The sequence below is a fragment of the Etheostoma spectabile genome, chromosome 16 (genome assembly GCF_008692095.1).
Source record: "Etheostoma spectabile isolate EspeVRDwgs_2016 chromosome 16, UIUC_Espe_1.0, whole genome shotgun sequence".
Lineage (NCBI taxonomy): Eukaryota > Metazoa > Chordata > Actinopteri > Perciformes > Percidae > Etheostoma > Etheostoma spectabile.
Window position 1 is genome coordinate 28,081,353 of NC_045748.1, and position 10,000 is coordinate 28,091,352.

Genomic DNA, 10,000 nt, shown 5'->3' on the forward strand with positions numbered 1-10,000 from the left:
AGAACGAGACTTTGAGGAGTTGAGAACAAGACTTTGAAAGGTGGAAAACGAGACTTTGAGGGGTGGAGAACAAGACTTGAAAGGTAGAGAACTAGACTTTGAGGGTGGAGAACGAGACTTTGAGGGTGGAGAACGAGACTTTGAGGTGTTTGAGAATGAGACTTTGAGGGGTGTAGAACGAGACTTTGAGGGTGAGAACGAGACTTTGAGGGTCGAGAACGAGACTTTGAGGGGTGGAGAACGAGACTTTTGAGGGTGGAGAACGAGACTTTGAGGAGTGAGAACAAGACTTTGAAAGGTGGAGAACGAGACTTTGAGGGTGGAGAAACAAGACTTTGAAAGGTAGAACGAGACTTTGAGGGGTGGAGAACAAGACTTTGAAAGGTAGAGAACGAGACTTTGAGGGGTGGAGAACAAGACTTTGAAAGGTAAGAACGAGACTTGAGGGGTGGAGACGAGACTTTTGAGGGGTGGAGAACGAGACTTTGAGGTGTTGAGAATGAGACTTTGAGGGGTGGAGAACGAGACTTTGAGGGGTGGAGAACGAGACTTTGAGGGGTCGAGAACGAGACTTTGAGGGGTGGAGAACGAGACTTTGAGGGGTGGAGAACGAGACTTTGAGGGGTGGAGAACGAGACTTTGAGGAGTTGAGAACGAGACTATGAGGGGTGAAGAACGAGACTTTGAAAGGTGGAGAACGAGACTTTGAGGGGTGGAGAACAAGACTTTGAAAGGTAGAGAACGAGACTTTGAGGGGTGGAGAACGAGACTTTGAGGGGTGGAGAACGAGACTTTGAGGGGTGGAGAACGAGACTTTGAGGAGTTGAGAACGAGACTTTGAGGGGTCAAGAATGAGACTTTGAGGGGTGGAGAACGAGACTTTGAGGGGTGGAGAACGAGACTTTGAAAGGCGGAGAACGAGACTTTGAGGGGTTGAGAACGAGACAAAAACGAGACTTTGAGGGGTCGAGAACGAGACTTTGAGGGGTTGAGAACGAGACAAAAATGAGACTTTGAGGGGTCGAGAACGAGACTTTGAGGGGTCGAGAACGAGACTTTGATAGGTCGAGAACCGCGAGACTTTGAGGAGTTGAGAACGAGACTTTGAGGGGTCGAGAACGAGACTTTGAGGGGTCGAGAACGAGACTTTGAGGAGTTGAGAACGAGACAAAAACGAGACTTTGAGGGGTCGAGAACGAGACTTTGAGGGGTCGAGAACGAGACTTTGATAGGTCGAGAACCGCGAGACTTTGAGGAGTTGAGAACGAGACTTTGAGGGGTCGAGAACGAGACTTTGAGGAGTTGAGAACAAGACTTTGAGGAGTCGAGAACGAGACTTTGAGGAGTTGAGAACGAGACTTTGAGGAGTTGAGAACGAGACTTTGAGGGGTGGAGAACGAGACTTTGAGGAGTTGAGAACGAGACTTTGAGGAGTTTAGACCGAGACTTTGAGGGGTGGAGAACGAGACTTTGAGGAGTTGAGAACGAGACTTTGAGGAGTTTAGACCGAGACTTTGAGGGGTTGAGAACGAGACAAAAACGAGACTTTGAGGGGTCGAGAACGAGACAAAAACGAGACTTTGAGGGGTCGAGACCGAGACTTTGAGGAGTTGAGAACGAGACTTTGAGGAGTTGAGAACGAGACTTTGAGGAGTTGAGAACGAGACAAAAACGAGACTTTGAGGGGTCGAGAACGAGACTTTGAGGGGTCGAGAACGAGACTTTGAGGAGTTGAGAACAAGACATTTTTTGTTGTTATGTCCCCCCCCGTCCCCCCGTCCCCCCACGGCCTTGGTTGAACCCAAAGTTACCCCCCCTGATTGTAACTGTCACTGGAAGTCACTGGAAGGTCTGGAGAAGTAGACCTGCGTGATGGGGGCAACTGAAGCGTACATAAGGACTCTGCACTCCGTCTCGTGTTTTTTTCCTGGCTACCTTTCCCCAAAGGTTTTCAAAACATGCATGTCCGTGCCAACCACCCCCCCCCCCCCCCCGCCCACCCCCACCCCACCCCCCTTCTCTCAGCACCTCCTCCAGTTTCCCCCAGTTCCCTGCTTCACCTATTGAACCCAGCCACCAGCCCAGGAATGAAGCGGGGGGCGGCAGGAATGCGGCTCCTCAGTCCGGCCAAGAACTCAAAACGAGGAAGGCAGGGCTCCAACGCCCCGCCTCCTGGGAGCCAGGACCGCGTTTTCATTGGCCGACAGATGTAGGCTGAGCACAGATTCTCTGCCCCGATTGGCTGCTTTTCCATCTTCACTCCCTGCTGCTGCTCTCCGCCTTATTGGAGCGCTCTCATGCTGTGTGTGTGTGTGTGTGTGTGTGTGTGTGTGTGTGTGTTGTGTGTGTGTGTGTGTGTGTGTGAGTGTGTGAGTGTGTGAGTGTGTGTGTGTGTGTGTGTGAGTGTGTGTGTGTGAGTGTGTGTGGTGTGTGTGTGTGTGTGTGTGTGATCACTCTGATCCTTACCGACAGCGGCGTCTTGAGTCCTTTCTGCTTTCACCTGCAACACTGCGGGATAATTATTCCGTAGCAGTGTTCTCCGTTAGCGCTCGTTAGCTTCTGAGCCGACGTATTAAAGGGTAACTTTATTTATTTTAATTTTATTTTTTTACCTGGACCATATTTCTCAGATTACTACAAGCATTTTGCGAGGTATAAAGAGATGAATCTCCCACAAATTGCAACAGAAAATAGGACAAATGTTTTTTTTGCTCATATAAATATAAAAAGTCTGGAGATATCTACGTGGTGTAAAGGGTTAAATACTGAAATTGGTGATGTCACAATTTCCTATTACAGCCGAGGGAGGGAGGGAGGGAGGGAGGGGGAGAGAGAGAGTACAGGTGGATAGGTAAAAGGTGAGGTGAATAGGTAAAATAATTACAACAACAGCACATGATGATGCACATTTACCCCATAGGGTTGCATTGCAGCCCGGTCTGGCGGTTACAACAACCATGCTTAATACCGGACCAATTTCACAGATTGTTGATGTTGTTGATGATGTTGTTGTTGTTGATTTTGATGATGTTGTTGTTGTTGATGATGTTGTTGTTGTTGTTGTTATTGTTGTTGTTGTTGTTGTTGTTGTTGTCAGTCACTTTGATTCAAAAACATAGGAAAAAAGGCTCCAGGTTGGGAAAAAAACGGTAGTACGCTTTAAGATCTATTCAACTTTTGGGGAAAAGTAACCCAACCAGACTCCAGACTCCATGCAACCAACCAGACTCCATGCAACCAACCAGACTCCATGCAACCACCAACTCATGCAACCAGACTCAGACTCCATGCAACCAACCAGACTCCATGACAACCACCAGACCATGAACCACCGACTCCATGCAACCAACCAGACTCCATGCAACCCAACCAGACTCATGCAACCAACCAGACTCCATGCAACCAACCAGACTCCATGACCCAGAACCAACCCAGACTCCATGCAACCAACCAGACTCCAGACTCATGCAACCAACCAGACTCCAATCCATGCAACCAACCAGACTCCAGACTCCATGCAACCCAACCAGACTCCATGCAACCAACCAGACTCCAGACTCCATGAAACACCAACCAGACTCCATGCAACCCAACCAGACTCCAGACTCCATGCAACCAACCAGACTCCAGACTCCATGCAACCCACCAGACTCCATGCAACCACAACCAGACTCCATGCAACCAACAATCCAGACTCCATGCAACCAACCAGACTCCAGACTCCATGCAACCAACCAGACTCCAGACTCCATGCAACCAACCAGACTCCATGCAACCAACCAGACTCCAGACTCCATGCAACCAACCAGACTCCATGCAACCAACCAGACTCCATGCAACCAACCAGACTCCATGCAACCAACCAGACTCCAGACTCCATGCAAAACCAACCAGACTCCATGCAACCAACCAGACTCCATGCAACCAACCAGACTCCATGCAACCAACCAGACTCCATGCAACCCAACCAGACTCCATGCAACCAACCAGACTCCATGCAACCAACCAATCAGACTCCATGCAACCCAACCAGACTCCAGACTCCATGCAACCAACCAGACTCCAGACTCCATGCAACCCAACCAGACTCCAGACTCCATGCAACCCAACCAGACTCCAGACTCCATGCAACCAACCAGACTCCAGACTCCATGCAACACAACCCAGACTCCCCATTGCAACCCAACCAGACTCCAGACTCCATGCAACCAACCAGACTCCAGACTCCATGCAACCAACCAGACTCCATGCAACCAACCAGACTCCAGACTCCATGCAACCAACCAGACTCCATGCAACCCAACCAGACTCCAGACTCCATGCAACCCAACCAGACTCCAGACTCCATGCAACCAACCAGACTCCATGTAACCAACCAGACTCCATGCAACCAACCAGACTCCATGCAACCAACCAGACTCCAGACTCCATGCAACCAACCAGACTCCATGCAACCAACCAGACTCCATGCAACCAACCAGACTCCATGCAACCAACCAGACTCCAGACTCCATGCAACCCAACCAGACTCCAGACTCCATGCAACCAACCAGACTCCATGCAACCAACCAGACTCCATGCAACCCAACCAGACTCCAGACTCCATGCAACCAACCAGACTCCATGCAACCCAACCAGACTCCATGCAACCCAACCAGACTCCAGACTCCATGCAACCAACCAGACTCCATGCAACCAACCAGACTCCATGCAACCAACCAGACTCCATGCAACCAACCAGACTCCAGACTCCATACAACCCAACCAGACTCCAGACTCCATGCAACCAACCAGACTCCATGTAAATAAAACTGCTTATTAAGTCCTATAATGGCAGGGATCTCGTGGTCTGTGACACAGGGAATCTGGATGTTATGGAGCTCTGTTCCAGCTCCGTGTGCAGTGCGTCTTTAAAAGCAGGCCGGGTGTGTGTATATGTCTATAGGCCACGTCTCCGCTCTCTATTCTTAGACTCCAGCTCGTCCTACAGGGGGGACGAGGAAGATAAGTCAGGTCAGTCGGCTGGGGCATCTGGGACGCCGGCTGCCTTTCTTCTCGGCACGATGCAGAGACAAAGGAGAACAAGCTGGGGGGGGGGGGGGGGGGGGGGGGGGGGGGACCAAATCCAGTTACATGGATAGATAGATAGATATTGATCCCAAAAAATGGGAAATTATAGTGTTAAAGCAGCAAACTATCAGTCACACATCACAGAATATAAATATACTTGAAATACTAGGCTACAATATACATGAAATACTAGGCTACAATATACATGAAATACTAGGATACAATATACATACAGTACATACAATATACATGAAATAATAGGATACAATATACATACAGTACATGAAATACTAGGATACAATATACATACATATAGTATACATGAAGTAATAGGATACAAATATACATAAAATACTAGGATACAACATACATGAAATAATAGGGTACAATATACATACAGTACATGAAATAATAGGATACAATATACATACAGTACATGGAATAGTAGGATACAATATACATACAGTACATGAAGTAATAGGATACAATATACATAAATACTAGGATGCAATATACATGAAATACTAGGATACAATATACATACAGTACATGGAATAGTAGGATACAATATACATACAGTACATGAAATACTAGCATAAAATATACATACAGTACATGGAATATGGATACAATATACATACAGTACATGAAGTAAAGGATACAATATACATACAGTACATGAAGTAAAAGGATACAATATACATACAGTACATGAAGTAAAAGGATACAATATACATACAGTACATGAAGTAAAAGGATACAATATACATACAGTACATGAAGTAAAAGGATACATATACATACAGTACATAAAGTAAAAGGATACAATATACATGAAATAATAATAGGATAAAACATTTAAATATTTAAAATGTGCAACTGCTTAACTATTAATGATAAATATGTGTTGTGCAGGTTAGTGTGTAGATGTGTCGGCCTGATGTAATACGGGGGTGGGGGGGGGGTTGGGGGGTGGGGGGGGCTGATGTAATACGGGGTGGGGGGGCGGGGCTGATGTAATAAAGGAGGGGAAAGGTTGACCTGACGGAGGAAAGCTGTCTCTCTTCCTTTCCTCCTCCTCTCAGCGCTGCAGGACTAGTCTCGGGTCAGGTTGTCCCGGTCTCTCAGGTCAGATCAACCTGACCCGGGAGACCCTGATCCAGTCTATTTACTGCATGAAAACTACATTACAGACGGATTATATGTAACCTGTCCCCCCAGAGGACGCTCTACAACGTCCCTGTTAGTGATGGCGTTGCATAGTCTGTCCATCAGAGGACGCTCTACAACGTCCCTGTTAGTGATGGTGTTGCATAGTCTGTCCACCAGAGGACGCTCTACAACGTCCCTGTTAGTGATGGAGTTGCATAGTCTGTCCACCAGAGGACGCTCTACAACGTCCCTGTTAGTGATGGCGTTGCATAGTCTGTCCACCAGAGGACGCTCTACAACGTCCCTGTTAGTGATGGCGTTGCATAGTCTGTCCACCAGAGGACGCTCTACAACGTCCCCGTTAGTGATGGCGTTGCATAGTCTGTCCACCAGAGGACGCTCTACAACGTCCCTGTTAGTGATGGTGTTGCATAGTCTGTCCCCCAGAGGACGCTCTACAACGTCCCTGTTAGTGATGGCGTTGCATAGTCTGTCCCCCAGAGGACGCTCTACAACGTCCCTGTTAGTGATGGCGTTGCATAGTCTGTCCCCCAGAGGACGCTCTACAACGTCCCTGTTAGTGATGGCGTTGCATAGTCTGTCCACCAGAGGACGCTCTACAACGTCCCTGTTAGTGATGGCGTTGCATAGTCTGTCCACCAGAGGACGCTCTACAACGTCCCTGTTAGCAACACTGATTTTTTTTGTTGTTGTTGTTGTGTTTTTGTTTAAGTTTCATATCTTAAGTTTGTGTTTTTATTCATTTTATTCATCAGAACTTTAACATATTTTAATGTTCTGTTGTGACAATAAAACTAATTATTATCGTATTATTTTAGTGAGAACTCATAAATAACTACAAATAACTAACGTTAGGGAAATCTGTTTATGTTTCGTGACTCGTTTCTGGATTTCTTTTTTTTTTAAATATATATCGGCATATCAGATTTTTTAAATAACCAAATATTTGTATCGGTATCGGCCTTAAAAACCCTTTATCGGTCTGGCTCTAATCGGTACCGGTACCGGTCCCTGAACGCTACCAATGTTATAAAACAAAAGGAAATGACAACATTGCACAGTGTTACAGATCTTTTGTATTAATTTTTCATCATATATTATGTAATGTACAGCATTATCGGCCCATATTAAGCATTCTCCGAACTATCGGTATCGGGCTCTAATTGTCACCCTCTACTTTTGGAGGACGGGTTGTTTTTCCACGTTGAGCTTCTTCGTTTACCAAAGAGGAAAGATACCCCCCCCAACCCCCCACCCCCCCGACGGTTGGAGGCCGACGGCGTTGTGTGTTTTTGCTTATTCATTAGTGGAGATGAACGTGCTGCTGACTGACGCTCGGTGTTTAACAGCCAGAGCCAGGAGGCGTACAGTCCCATTCATTAATACAGGGGGGGGGGGGGCTGTTGAAATGGCGAGAAGTCGGCGGAGTTGGAGGCAGACTGCGAGGATGGGGGTTTGGCTGCAGTCTGGCTGGTTCGTGGTCTCGGTGGGGGGGTGGGGTCTGGGCTCTTCCACTCATCGCATCTTATTTGAATTCCTGCTTGCATAATTCGCCGGTTAATGGGGAAGCGCTCGGCGCTGCCACAGCTGTTTCGCCTTTCCTGCCTGGCAAAGAGCGAGGGAGGGAAGAGGAGGAGGAGGGGGGGGGGAGGGAGAGGGGGGGGGATGAGGGGGGGGGGGACGTTTTAAAAGAGAAAAAATCTGCAAGTCATGTGGTGCGAAAAATACAGTACAAACATCGTGTGATCCCCCTGAGGATGGAGGAAGGGGAACTGAGTCAAACACACACACACACACACACACACACACACACACACACACACACACACACACACACACCACACACAAACACACAAACACACACACACACTCCCTGCTTCTCACTGCATGTACACACACACACACACACACAGATACGCACACGCACACACACTCACACATACACAACACACACACACACACACACACACAGATACGCACACACACACTCACACACACAAACACATTCCCTGCTTCTCACTGAATTTACACACACATACACACACACACACACTCGCCGCTTCTCACTGAATTTACACACGCACACACACACACACATACACACACACACACACTCGCTGCTTCTCACTGCATTTACACACACACCACACACACCAACACACACACACACCACACACTCCCTGATTCTCACTGCATTTACACACACACACACACACACACACACACACACAGAACTATATAATAAAAATATTTATAAAAACAAATGAATAGAAAAACAACAAAAGAAAGGGGTCAGCAATGAATAGAGGATAAATTAATAGGGAGCACAATCACACAGTTTTAATGGCTTTTTTGTTTTTTATTGAAGTAATTGTCTTAATGTACTGTATATGCTGTGTGTGTGTGTGTGTGTGTGTGTGTGTGTGTGTGTGTGTGTGTGTGTGTGTATATATATATATATATATATATATATATTAATATACATCACCACATCTTATACTAAGCCCTCAAGGAGGTTAATTGGCCCCTTTCCAATGCATACTGCAATTAACATAGAAAAGAAACTAAAACACTGATTCCAAAATAGAAGAAATAGAGGGGGGGGAGGGGGGAGGGGGGAGTGGGGGGGGGGGCTGAAACTAAAATTACACAAAATAGCAAATTAACAGACTAAATATTAAACATAAAAAAACAATATCAGGAGTTCCAGGTAATATTATCCAAGACAAATCCACAAATATCTTGCCACAGCTTGTGGGTATGTATACATTTCCAGAACAGATTAGCGGACCCCCTACCCCCAACCTCGACCCCCCCCCCCCACCCCCAGGTCTGTAATTGGTCGGTAACAGCCGTGAGCGGCGGCACGCTGCACCAGGCGGACTTCAGCCAGCCTCATTAGTCTGTTTACGCAGTCTCAGCCCTGTCAGACGCTCAGTAGACTCGGAGAGATGGAGTTTGAACCCTGCCTCGGCCGCGGTGCCGATGCCGTCGGGTCCGGTTTGGTTACTGCTTATGATCAAATTTTTAGGGCACGAAATCACCGAGAGGAAAATTACTATTATTATTATTATTAATATTATTATTTTAGCGCTCTTGGAGTATGCGTCTCTCTCTCTTTTCGGCGATGGAGATGCAACTCAAAGGAAGGAGAAACACGACTCGCTTCATGAAGATTATCAGCCGTCTCATTTTAGGGAGAACTCATAAATATCTACAAATAGGAAATCTGTGCATGTTTTGTGACGCTTTTTTTTGAATATACGTATATCAGCCGATACATCGACATACCGGATTATTAAATAACCAAATATTCGTATCGGTATCGGCCTTAAAAACCCTTCATCGGTCGGGCTCTAGCATCAGCTGACATTAGCCATGGAAACGGCTTAGTTTGAACATATAATGACAAAAACCAGAATGTCATGTGCATGTAAACGCAATCAGGGGTTTTTCAGGTTTTTTCTAACACAACATACTTCGACTCACTTGTGCGTGAAGCGGCGTTCTGATTGTGGCACTTACACAACTCTTTGTTCCTGATTGCTGCAATTTGCATCCAGAGTCGTCCTCCTTGGAGACATGAGTGAACCCGCGGGCACGTTGCACATCTTCTCAGATAAGGACTACTAGCCAGTCAGAAGCAGAGTATGAGGGCCCTGACAGTACCTAGGTAAGGACTACTAGCCAGTCAGAAGCAGAGTATGAGGTCCTGACAGTACCTAGGTAAGGACTACTAGCCAGTCAGAAGCAGAGT